Below are 13,680 nucleotides of genomic sequence, written 5' to 3'. Positions count from 1 at the left end.
ATCATTACCACTATTTCACCAGGAAGAAAGGAGGCCAGAGAGGCTGGAAGATTGGCCAGAGGCCACGCGACTAATTAGTCGTCAGAGCCCAGTCTAGAAGCCGTCTCTCCGTTTGCACTTTCCACGAAGTGCAAACACCGTGGTGAGACAGGACACAGACATCACTGAGATTTTACCCCAGGCCTGGAGGCATTGAGAATCCCGGGTGGAATGCTCTTGTCCAGAGCAGAAGGAAAGGTGGGCTAGGAGATCAGCACAGTGTCGGGCACAGAGCAGACTCGCAATGAATAGATGTTGCCTAAACCAAGCAGGGATCACGGAGGAAGAAATATTGTATTCCAGGGGGGGGTCTTAGAGAAGGCTTTTCATAGAAGTTGGATAAACTTTTGAATAAATTCTGAAGAGGGAGGGCAGGGGGAGGGCATGGCGAGGTATTAGATTCATGAACAGCCAGAGCAAATGTCCAGAGGATGGCAGTCCTTGATGCGTTCAAGGACAAGAGCTGCTTGGTATTGCTGGGGCCAGGATGCTGGAAAGGGCCTGGTGGGAGTCGACTTTGGGCAGGCTGGGCGCTTGAATGCCACGGTCAGAGTTAGCAGGGGGTTTAGTTCTTGCCGATGCTACTGGACACTGGCTCCCACATAGGGTCCTGACCCACTTAAGGTCCTGGCCTCTAAATGAAGCTGCCTTAGGAAAGGGGAAGTCAGATAGCTCATGCCTTCCCCCAACCACCCCCCATCAGCACCACTCATTTTCCCCTGTTTCTCCAGTGTGCGGGACTGAACCCTGCATGTAATAGATGCTTAGTGCATTTCTGTTGGAATGAAGTAAAATGAAGAAAGAAAACCCTAATTAGTTTTTTGCTGCAGAAAGATCATCGTTGCAACTGCAGTGCCCACCTCCTGACTCAGAAAACTAACCACGAGGACACATACACAAGTCCAAAAATGGCCCTACCAAGAATATGACCCTGGAAAGAGAATGTACAAAGAGAGACCCACAAAGAGTAGCAGGGAGTCTGAGGCCCAAGCCACGCAGCAGTCAGGGACAACAGGAGGTGGGTGTGAAGGGGCCACTGGCCCTGGAGCAGTGGGCCAGCCTTGCTGTCAGGTGTCTCGCCTGGGGAGTTTAATTAGGTTGTAGTAGGGGCCAGGATCCATTTCCACAGATAATGCCATAGCATTATCCACTGCCAAGCCATAGCCTGGTTTCCACGGGAGCCATGGGGTTGACCCAGTAGTCATGTCCTCTGTGGGAAGCCAAGAAAAGTTTGTTGCTTAAGGGTCAGGCCCACGGGCATCTCCAAACAACAAGAAAACATAAGGAAACTGCCCTTCTGGTGTCCCCACTTCCACACAGGCTCTCAGGTCAACCAGGTGGAAAGACTTGGGCAATGGCCCTCTGCTGCCATAGGCTGCCTCCCTCAGCCCAGCCTGGCCTGTGCATATCTAGTTGCCTTTGGTCTTGAGAAAACCAGGTGAGAGGTTGTGGGATCCAAAGACATCGCACCAACCCCTAGTGAGAAGCTCCAAACTCACGCCTAGGCCTGGGGAATGAAGCTAGAACCCAGAATCAGGCGGATGGGGTTTCTGATGGCCCTAGAAGGAGGGCTGTATGAGGAGAGGGAGGCAAGGAGGATGCAGAATTTGGCAGGATTTCTACATGTCTCACCTCTTCCTCTCCAGGGGTCAGTGGTGAGGATGCTACACCTCTGAAGCAATTGTCACTTGTAGCTCTGTCCCAAAAAGAAGGCTGTTTCCCTGCCCCCCGCCCCCGCTCCACCCACCACCAGGAAAACCCCATAGAGACATCGCCTCTCTGGGTGATGTTAGACTTCAGAGCCAGCCCTTCCTTAGATGGACATAATAAACTTCCCACGGTGGTGGGGCGGGTGGGGTGGGGGATAGGGAGGTGGGTCACGACCATGCTCATTTGGCCAACAGAAATTTGACGTAGGCAGAGGCTAAGTGATGGGCCGGAAGCCACAGCACACTGGGAAGGGCCGGGAGCTAGCACCTGCCACCTCAGCTACAGCCCGTGGTCTTTCTTCCAGATCTGGATCCTAAATAGGTGCGGGCCGAGGCTCAGCCCTCCATGAGATGGATTTCAGTGTTCAGAGATAACAGTAACCATTGTTTCCTCTCTGGTCCTAGGAATGGATTCCAACAGAACCCTAGAATCAAAGCAACACCTAAGAGACTTGGTGTTGCCCAACACGCGCTGAACTTGGAAAACAAGAGTGATAATGATAGCTGCAGTTCACTGGGTACCCACCAGGTGCCGGCCCCTCACACACGTGATCTCTGAAGCACCCACAACTCGCATGCCGGGACTTGGTGACACTCTCAATTGCCAAAGGGCCATACGGCAGGTAAGAGGTGGGGCTGGGTTTGAGTCCATTCTCCATGCTACTGCCTGGGTCCCAGTACAGGGCTTCTGAGCACACTGGGCAGTCTGTAGGGTGGTCAGAAGTTCTGTACACAGGGACCTTACTTCCCCGCTGGGGCCTCCATTTTCTCCTCCGGAAAAGGAGGCGTGCGGGGAGATGACCTCTGAGGTCCCTCTAACTGTGCCCTTTTTGGACTTGTGGTTCCTTGGACAGATTCTCCCTTGTGGCATTACTCTCCGGCATGGTCCCCGTCTCTTTGAAAGCGGGCAAAGCCAGCACTCAGGTAAGCTGGGAAAGCCGTGTGCCCCTGGCGCTCCCAGAGGCCCCAGAGAACTCTGCCTGTGTACATTTGATGTCAGGGTGGATAACAGAGGGGGGAAAGGGAGTAGAGTTCAGGTGAGAGCCTAGCTCTGGAGTCGGACAACCTGCATTCAAATGCCGGTTCTGTCACATATTAGGAGAGTGGCTTGGGCAAACTCTTACCCCAGCCCACCGCTCCCCCTCCCCCCCCCCCTTAGGCACTGCTGCTGGCTGCTGGGGCAAGGGGCTTGTGCAGGAGATTGCTCAGCAGGGCTATGAAGAAAAGACCCCAGAGAGGCCGAACAACGATGACCGTCCTGCCCCGCCAGCGCGTACGTGCCTGCCCACCCCTTCTGAGCCTGTGCTGAGCGGCCTGGAGAGGCCGAGTGCAGGGCCCCAGCTGCGTCCATTCTCGCCAGCATACCCAGTATCCTTGAGAGTCAGTGGGCTTAGAAGCCTCTTGCCCTGTCTGCAGCTGCACCGCGGACTCAGACAGTGGCCGAGGGAGACTGGTTAGACCCCCGTGTCTGCTCTAAGCAGGAAAGGAGGCAGAGACAGGGGACAGAACGTGTGTGACCACGCAACAGGCACGGTGCCGAAGCCTGATCACAGAAAACTCACAATGACCCCACGAGGAAGGCGGGACCCGCTTCGGGCCGGTGCCTTCGGAGGTCACCCAGCGATCAGTGGCACATGTGCTGCCCACTGCCAGCTGGCCACACTCAAGGCACCGCTGTACCTGAGGGAATGTTATTTCTAAGTCTCCATAAACCATCAAGGAGAGGACCCGGCTGTTTGAGAGGAACTCCATCATCATTCTCCTGTTTGGCTTTTCACTGTGTTTTCTGCCACTGGACCGTAAGCTGCATGAGGGCAGGAGTCCTCGTCCTGTTCACCATGGTCTCCCCAGCCCTTAGAACAGCGCTTGGCACGTAGCCACACATACACGCTCATTAAGTACGGGTTGATGGGAGGGAGGGACGTAATAGCTGGATGCAGCCTGCAGTTCTCTCTTGAGTCCGGCACCTGAGAGACGATGCAGGACTAGAGCCCAGAGAAAGGAAGCGACTTGGCTGGGGTCAGTGCGGGCCAGCGGAGTGAGTAACCTGGGCTGCCCAACAGGGCTTCCTCGGGAGTGCTGCCCCACCCTGCAATCATGGTGACGGAGGCCGAACGCTGCTGCGCCGGGATGGAGGGGTGAGAGGTCCTCTGTGGTTCCATCAGAAGCTGGGAGGAGTGACCCTGGTTCTGGGGGTTAACTGCAGGAACTCCGAATATTATTACTGATCATGGAATGAGCCAGCTGTTGCATTTGGGAATAATAAGATTGCAGAGGCTGAGGGCTAATTAGAAATGTGTCAGATGCTTTTTCTTAACAGCAAGGAATTTCTACAAAGGAGAGATGCATAAATAAAGCCAGTTGGTCAGCAGAATTGGTCCCTGGGGCAGAGCCCTTTCCAAGGCTTCCCTGACCTTCCCCATCTCTTATCACGTTCTCCTTCAGTCCTTCTCTCTCTGCAGGTCCTCAGAGCAGAACAGATGGCCCCAAATGCCAGGGCAGTCCTTGTCACATGCCCGTCTCTCACCCTGGAATGGGAATTCCTCTGAGCAGGGCCTGGCAGCCTTCTTTTGTGTCACCAGTTTCTAGCACAGTATTTGGGCATCATGGCAGCACTCCCTGAATATTTGTGCAGTGAGCGAAGGGGTGAATAAATACCTAGGGTGGCCGGCTGCTGCTACTCCCCCTTCTGTCGCAGGAAAATGCAACAAGCCTGCTCCACTGGTAAAGCCTGCTTACCCACTGCAGGGGGGCGCGGGGGTGTTCCCAGTCCCTTCCTTTCCTGCTTGAAGGCTCACCATGCCAGGCAATTCTACGTTCCAGGGATACAAAAATGAACAAAAGCTGATCACAGCTTCCAAGGAGCCCAGTAACTGACCATGGGGAGATACACATAGATCGTCACAAGACGATATAATGGAACTCTATAGAAGCCCAAAGGGGGTTTCTTCAAGTAAGAAGTCATCTGAGAGCTGTGTTCAAGGACAGGCAGGTAGGCAAGAGGTGGAAGAGCATTCTGGGAAGAGGAAGAGGCAAACAAAGGGCGTTAAGATGTGCAAGTGAATGGCAGCACAGGAAACGGTGAGGGGGTTGGGTGTACGGCGGGAAGGGGTGGTGATGGCAATGAGGTTAGAGGGGTAGGCGTTGACCAGTTAACAGACGTCTTCCAGGTCTTTATAGGAAATTTGAACTTACTCTGGTAAGCTGTGGGGAACCATCCAAGATTCTAAAACAGGGAGTGACATGATCAGGTATACATTTTAGTGAGGAGGCTGGAGACTAGTGGCACGGGATCACAATGATACTGCAATAGTCCAAGCAAGCAGTGCTGTGGCCTGGACTAGGGCAGAAACCCTGGAGGAGAGACTCAAAGGATTTGGAGATCAGCTAGAAGTGGGGATAGAGAAAGAAATTAAGAACAGCATGTACATTTCTAGTGTAGGAGCCAAGTGCTTTGGTGTAAGGTAACCAACCATTAACTGAAATGGGCAGTGTGGAAGGAGCAGATTTGGGAGGTATGTTCAACTGAACTTGATTTCTCTGTGGTCTGTCCAGAAAGGCAGCCGTGAATCCAGGTCTGGTGCTTAGGAAGAAGAGTGAAAGAAGCTGGTCACGTAGAGAGGAGAAAGGCAGAAACACAACTGGGGCATTGCTGGGTGGCTGCCCATGTGCCCGGCACCTAGGCATAGGAGAGGACCATGTGCGTGAGATTAGGACTTCTGGATCCCTCGGGTGAAAATGATGCCACGGAGAACTGGCAGTTTTTTCTGCTTCCGTTGGATCCCCTGTTTCAAGAGCCCAGGCCCAAGCTCTTGGGAATGCTCATTTCTTTTTCAAGAACTCCATCACCTGGTGGATATTAGGATGGACCCCTAGACTTAGGGCTGGAGCAAAATTTGGCTCAGAGATTACGCAGTAAGACCAGAGAGAATTTGAAGTGAAAAAGCCCTGCTCCTGCAGCTTCTTTAGTCTAATTGTGCCTGCTGTTGATACCTCCATTTTCCCTGGGAAACTGGGGGTGGGGGGGGAGTGGGGGGTGGAAATTAAGGGAATGTTCCTGGGATTGGTACATATTTTGAAGCTCTCAGCAAGGCTGAAAATATCCATCGATATATTTTGAAGTGTAATTTCCACTCCCTTACCAGCCAAAATAATTGAACAGGAAGAAAAAGCTGTTAATGCAGGAGGCGTGTAACATCAGATCCACATTGCCTGGAAATTTACCATTTCAAAGCAATTGAGGGTTTTTACTGCCAGTGTTTACAGTCATACATGTCCCCTCTCTCTGAAGCCATCAAAAGGCCCATCAATCTGGCTTGGACACTGGAATCGTTCACAATGTCTGGAGCGAATGTCAAAGCAGAGTGTATTTTTAAAAATTATGCTGCCCTTTTGTCAGCATATACATCTTGGGGCGTCTCTTCCTGGGAGGCGGGGTAAACAGTAGGACTGTCTGTGCTCATGGATCCAGTGGTGCCAGAGCGCCATAGTGGCATGGCCAGGCACACCTCCACACGCCCCTTGGCGTCTCTGACCTGGGGTCCGTGCACGGGCTGTCCTCTTATTCGACTCTGGGTGGGCAGGCCTCCCTCTTGCCCAACAAAAAGTGCCTGCCTCTGCCTCTGCCTCTGCCTCCAGCTCGATGACACGAGGTCCAAGGGATGCAGGTTCCTCAGTAGAGGAGCCAGGTCACGCTGCCTCTCACAGCCTCTGCCCAGCTCAGCGGGACAGACAACAGACAGTAGACTTTGCAGACTTTTGTTTTCTGTCTGCTGCCAATGCCTGTGTGTGTGTGTGTGTGTGTGTGTACACGTGCATGCACATATGCGTGCTATTTTTCAGTGTGAAATTTGACTTTGGGGTTTTCCTGGAAATGACTGATTTCTTTCCCTATATTTGTGTCCAATAGAGGAAATTTCTAAATCCGTGCCCCACCATTTGTCTTTCATTTCGGAATCCGTATCTTTCCAGAGGCCACTACCTAAAAAGTGCCATTAGCTCACTTGGTGACCCTGGAGAAGTCACTTTCTGGGCCTCTTCTCATGTTTGAAGTGAGGCTTTGGTACAAAGGGTCTTGGAAGGTCCTTTCTAGTGCTAGCATTTTAAGACTCTATTATTATTTTTTAATGTGTATGTACTTTTGAGAGAGACAGAGCATGAGTGGGGGAGGGTTAGAGAGAAAGGGAGACAGAATCTGAAGCAGGCTCCAGGCTCTGAGCGAGACCATGACCTGAGCCGATGTCAGATGCTTACCCGACTGAGCCACCCAGGCGCCCCAGTTATTTGAATATTTTAAACCATTCCAGCCCCAGCAAGAATTATTGGCCATAAACCGAGATACAATTTTCTTTATTATCGTTTAGTCCCTCCACACACATTACATACATATACATCCAGTTTCAAATGTTCCATTGGATCAAAAATCTAAAAACTACTAGATTAACAGCAGACCTAAAAAGGAGAAGTTAGAAGAATGTGCAAGAAATTGGAACATCCAGGATGCCCGAAGAGGGAACTTCAGAACAGAAGTGGGAGACTTTTCATCACACGTTCTTTTGTATCTTTTGCATTTTTTGCCACATGCATTTATTACCTCTTCAGTTTTAACATTTTTTTTTAAAGCAAGAGTCTTCCTTTCTCTTTCTTCTACCACAGGCCTCTTTGCAGCTTAGTTCCTGGGCGTAGAGGAGACCATGACGGACCGGCGTCATGCCCTGGAAGAGCCACCCCTCAGCCCAGGCCCTGCCCAACACCAAGTCCCAGCCCTCCAGCTGGGTTGGCCGACAGCCCTGCCCCCCCCGCCCCGGCTGCCCCATGCGCGTGGAAGGGTTCTGTGGGTGCGCACCACAGCTGGCTGCCCTTGCTGCCGCCACTCTGGCTGGGCTGTCGGGCTGGTATAGGGACTCTATTCAAGGGGTTCCAGTAAGGGGCTGGCTCTCATGGCTCCAGCAGCCTGATGCGCAAAGGGGCCCAAGAGTCCAGTAAACGGGGAAGTGCAAGAATCCAGCTTTAAATTCTCCAGCTCTTGCCATTCCCTTTCAAAGACAGACTGCTTTTTGTTTTGTTTTCTGCCGATATAACACGAGGGCAGGAACATGAAAGGAAAAAGAACAAAAGGACCAGAGATGCACGGGGAGAAGGGTCTTTAAGGCTCCCCTTTCTCCTGGCCCCACCCTCATGCTGCTGGCCTCTGCTTGGCAGAGCTGGCCTCTCTCACTGGTCTCGCTCCCCTGGTTTTCTCCCCTAGTGTAGCTCCTGCTCAGCTTTCCCTTGTGACATCTAGCTACCACCCGGCCTTCTTCTTCTATCTCCTGTTCTTCTCACCTTCGATGGGTGCAGGCCGTCACTCCTGTGTCCCCTACCTCTCCTCTTCTGACTTACCTATTTCACTGCCACGCTGCCCAGCAACGGCCACCATCTTTGAGGTCCACTACCCAGACTGGCGGTGTCACCTGCCCCGTAACTGGGATTGCTCAAGGTAGGCTCCTCCACCGTCCATTCAAAATCCCTGCACCCGACTTCTCTCCGGGGTCAACGAAGCCCTGCAGGCTGTCAGCCAGCAGGCCACGGGAAGGTGCAGGCAAGGGGACAATGGAGAAGCCATGGCAGAGTCAGACAAGAGCAGCAGATGGAGACGTGCACTTGACAGAGTGGACACAAGAGATGAAAAGATACAGAGTATGAAGAAAAACAGCTTCAGGGAAGGAAAAAGCAGAGAGCGAAAACCAATAAAAGTGTAATGAATACCAAAACCAGACAGGCCTGAAAAGAAACCACCAGGAGAACTGTGAGAAGAATCAGGTCAGAGAGGAGGAGCAGGAGGGCTGGGAGGGGGCAGTATGTGAGGGGCAGGAGGCAGGAGGAATGGTGCAACAGAAATCTCTCGGGAAGGCTCGTTCACCTCCCAAGCTGTTGGGCTTATTGGCTGCAGCGAGCAGAATCTATTTAAGACACAGCAGGCATTTTGCCTCGGTCTGTTTCCCTGTCCAGGAAAGGCTGGAGCCAAAGGCTCCGGGAACCATTCCGGCATTAGGACCCTGCATGACGACAGAGCTGAGACCATGAGATTCTTGCCCCCTCTGGGAATCAGCCCCCTCTCCCCTGACACAAGCTGCCAGGCCCCCTAAATGCACAGCATATTGAGCCATGTCCCAAAGGCTGCTTGTGTGCTCCGCTTCCACTGGGAAAGTCTCAATGACTTCCTTCATTCTGTCTTCAAGCTTGTCAGAAAGCAGATGCGGCTCAACTGTGACAGCTGCTCTAACGGGCTGCTCCCAGGGAGCTCCCTGACCAGTGGGAACAGTCGCAATGGGGACTGAAGAGGCCTTGGGTGATTGGATAGCAGCAAGACAAAGAAGAGAGCACCAAAGAATGTCAAAGATAAAATGGCCCCAGGGAAACCATATGGGACTTGAATTGGAAAACACCAACAGCCTCGCTCCTTTCCCTGGACTGTGTATCTTTGGGAAGCTCTAATCCGGGGAAGACCTGACTTCTCATCCACCTGCCACAGAGGAATACAAAATAAGGCTGGGAGCTAAAACTGGCTAAGGAAAGCCATCCATCCATCAAGCTTTGGTTTCTCTCCAATTGAGAGGGTTGGGAACGAGAAGTCTTCCCTCCCTGGCTCTTGCACCCGTAAATTGTGTAAAATACTGTTCCAGGCTGAATATAAGTTCTCTGCTCTGCATGACATTTATATTCTTGAAAAATTTAGTGTACAAATCAAGTCACATTTTGCCTGCCAGAGAAGCTGGCTTTTCAAAATAAATCTGAGGTCAATCCTATGTTTAAAGAGAAGAATGGCTTGTGAAGGTGAATAATTACCCCCAGTTCATGTTTGTAACCTTAGAATTGTCAGTGTCTGATTTGGGTGGCTGTGGGGTGGGGGTGACTGTCTAGAGATCCACCTATAGTCTGCTTGTAGGTTGCGATTAAACATTACTTTCAAACAAACAAAAAACACGTAGATAAACGTGTTGCAGGAGCCACTGCTAAAGAAATACAAATTTAAAAAAAATTGATTATGGAAAATCTCAAATATGTATTTTAAAAGAAGCAAGCCTAATATTAAAAAACCCAGCTCCAACAATCATTAGCTCATGGCCAATCCGGTGAGAAACTTGGACTTCTGAGCCAGATGGCAGATACAGAGAATGAACTTAACAGGACAGGACAAACAGGATTAGTCGTCCTGAAGCTGTAGGTCCAAGTTTCTGCATAAATGCCCTACATCAGAGCCTAGAGTATAAAGAGAAGGCAGAGAAACATATTCTTGGTTAACAACCAAAGAAGAGAGCTGGGACTTAAAAAATACCCCACCCCCACCCCCGCTCCAGCCTCCAGCCTCCACCCTCAGGCTGAACAGGTACAGTGGTTACCTTCACGGAGGGAAAGGATGATGGAGAGATTCCCTTTTCATTACACATTAAAAAAAAAATGTTTTTTGTACTATGTGCACATATCACCTATTTTCAAAAGTAACTTGTAAAAAACAAGTATCGTGAAGCTTTACAGTAACCACATCAAGTAGATGTGACAACAAACTGCCCAGACTCAGATGCCAAGTCTTTATCCCATTTTGACCTGGATTTGCTGTCTTATAGTAATTTGCTCAGGTAGATGAATGCACAACCTTCCAATCCCAGGCTGTACATCGTCAGAATAGATGTTCCATGTGATACAAGAAACCCCAGTCCTGAGAGCTGGAGTAACTGGACTTGGGGGAGGGGTTGGGTGGGGGTGACGGGAGTCACAGTCCGGGAGCCTCAGGGGCTGGCACCAGCGCTGAGCCCAAAGCCCTGGGTGGGACCCTGGCCCAGACTCGCACCCCATGCCCCACCTGCTCATCAGCACCCCGATCCACATGGAGGTGGGCCCCACTATGGTGGGCAATGAGCACTGTGATCCAGAGCTGATCTGGGGGCCTCAAAGAAAAGCATCTTGGGAAACAACTTTTGTGAGTACTTCATCAATGACCCTCCTCACACAGCCCTGGACAAGCTGGAATGCAAAGGCTCCCATGTGCTGAGCATGACAGAGGTGGGCCAGACACTGATGTGGTGTCTGCACACTAAGTGACTCACACTGAGGAGGAGATGGGGCTCTCCTTTTACGAGTGGTTTCCAATCCCGAGTCCCCCGTTCACTCGTTGCCTGGCTCCTCTCTTCCCAACTCATCACTTTCCTTAGCCCAGCACCACTGAGCAGTGAACGGCCTTTTCTGAAACTTGCCTCAGCCAGCGGGAGAGGGCAGGGCCCTTGCCCTGGTGCTTCCAGCTGCCCCTCCAGCTTCAGGCCTGGCCAAGGGCCCTAGAGGAGATCAGGTTCTGTGGGCAGGCTGAGGGGCCCACAAGAGCCAGGCTGTCCCTGGCCAGGAACAGGGAGTCCCCAAGCAACATGGCCCCAAGTCTGGGCAGGATGGTCCTGCTTAGCTAATTCAAGCCAGTAAAGGGCTGTGATGAGTGGTTGCTCAACAAAAGAAAAGGAGAAAGAAAGGAAGTTGGAAGGGAGGGGAAGAGAAAGAAGGGAATGGAAGGGATGGGACAGGGAGGGGAGGGAATAGAGGGGAGGCGAAGGGAAGGGAGGGGAGGGTTACATGGGTGCATACAATTTGTCATAATTCACGAGCTCTACTCCTAAGATTTGTATTTTATTGTATGTTCATCATGCTGCACTTCAATAAAGTATTATTAGCAACAACAAAACCCCGTAGCCCTTGTGAACAAATGAGTCAAAGAATCACCATTTGGGGGTTTATTGGGTTGGTGGTTCAGAGAAAACTGTTGTTTTGAGAAGACAACATGATGTAGACCTTTTGTAAAAACTCGTTCTTTGGAAACCATCACTACAGCATGTGCTTTTGGTTAAGCATTCCAGGGTTGAAACGCAACTCTATGCTAAAATGCCGAGAGGATGAGGCACAATCTTGGCCAAGGTCAAGCTCTGCTGATGGTTTGAGAGGGGGACGGCAGCCAACTGCTCTGCACTTGTATAACATTTAAAAAAGAAAAACGAACCCCAAGCCATCTCCTGCTCCTTTTCCAAGCCAACATTAGTCCTGCTCATTGTATCCAAGCACTCAGAGGAAGCTGTATGTGGCTACAGCTCAGGCCAACCGAACCCTAGGGCCAGACATACATACTTTGGTTAAAAAAAAGACTAAGAACTCTTAAATACAGAGAACAAACCGAGGGTTGCTGGAGGGGTGTTGGGTGGGGGTGGGCTGGGCAAGGGGCATTGAGGAGGGCACTTGTTGGGATGAGCACTGGGTGTTATATGTAGGTGATGAGACACTGGATTCTACTCCTGAAATCATTATTGCACTATATGCTAACTAACTTGGATGTAAATTTAAAAAATAAGTAAATAAAATATTGAAAGAAATAAAATAAAATAAAATAAAATAAAATAAAATAACATAAAATAACATAAAATAAAAGCAAACAAATGAAGCTGGCAGACTGGGACTCTAGTTGGCTCTGTGGGATATAACAAAAGATGTCAGAATTTTAGATAAAGTTAGGGCTCATCAGGGCAGAGAAATATACTTTTGCCTCCCATCTGGTTGCTTTTTCCAGAACTACAACAGCAAAATAACCCTAATTTGGTAGAAACATGGGGGTTCATGTCTATATCTGGGTGATTATTGTAAAAAGAGCAAGTCTAGCATATTTGGTCCAAATCTGTGCTACACAAAGAAAAGCCAATATATCAACACCCTCTTTGGGACTGAAACTAAGCACTAAGGATGAACTGGGAAATATATTTTCTGCCAGGTCATAGGGAACGTATATATATAGAGAGAAATGTCTTCCAGAAGCTTATTAAATATAAACTTCACATTTTGCAGATGTCTGTCTCGCTGATGGCCAGGCAGAGGTAAGAGGGACAAAGTCCAAGGCAAGTCAGGGTTATACAAGATTCAGGCCCCAGAAACTTTGCAGTCTCCCCGTGAGTTGATCATGTCTTAGGACATACAGAAGGATAACAATGTGTTAACATTTTGGATCCCTCAAATTTTCTTAGGCAGTCATGACAACATAAAAAAAGAGAGAATATTTTTAACTTATTGGTTTAATGTTTGCCTTTTAAAGTACTTAATTCTATTCAATCCTCTACAGTATAGCCTTAATTTCTTCTATCCTTAAAATGAGAAGCACTCACTCCTTTTTTCTCACTATCTTTCCATCTACGATACCTGATGAAGTTGCCTCGTTTCCATTCTGTGCTTATCTCTTATTAAACTTTACAGCACTAGCAATGCGACTGAAGATAAAGTTTCTCTTCTTTCTTTATTGTTAAATAGTGAACTAAGTAGAAATGTGAGTTCCCTAAGGCTGCACACAGCACATCTCTGGTGAGAAACGTATTTCAGCTCCAGGGGGGAGCACCAGATGGAGGAAGCGGGCTTCTCTCTAGTCAGTGAGGCCAGGAGGACACGGCGTAGCATCCTGCTTTCCTCATCCTGCCCCCCACCCCCCTTTCCACGCACTAGGGGCAAGATGAGGGTGTGCAACGAAGGAGAAGGTACACAGCTCCCAAGGGAAAGTACCACATAAGAAACGGGGGATGTGTTACAGGATGCTACAGTGAGGAGGGTCCTTACAGCACATATAATTTCAATTTCTAACTTTATTGGCAAAGAAAGGAGTCCAGAAAAGTTCAGCGATTAGTCCAAAGATATACATGGCTAATGGCCAGAACCCAACCCCAGGTCACCAGCCCACTCTTCTGATCCTGCCAACGCACGACAGAACTGAGTACAGGGAAAAGCAAAAGAGAAAGTTAAGTCCATGGGATACACCCCCGTCAACCCACTAACCAAATAAACATACTTCTTTTAAATCTGGCCATGTCTTAATCTCCCATTTCTTTTCAGCTGTTAGCTTACTAAGCTCAAATGTCTGGTTCTTATCCAGGACTTAATGGAT

At 49.9% G+C, this 13,680-nt stretch overlaps 1 pseudogene; it reads left to right on the top strand.

Annotated features, from left to right (window-relative positions):
• Positions 1–432: 432 nt before the first annotated feature.
• On the top strand, positions 433–11,281 carry LOC122467784 (annotated as a pseudogene).
• The last annotated feature ends 2,399 nt before the right edge of the window (positions 11,282–13,680 follow it).

Source organism: Prionailurus bengalensis, chromosome B3 (genome assembly GCF_016509475.1).
Source record: "Prionailurus bengalensis isolate Pbe53 chromosome B3, Fcat_Pben_1.1_paternal_pri, whole genome shotgun sequence".
Taxonomy (NCBI): Eukaryota; Metazoa; Chordata; class Mammalia; order Carnivora; family Felidae; genus Prionailurus; species Prionailurus bengalensis.
This window is presented reverse-complemented; position numbering and strand designations above follow the sequence as displayed.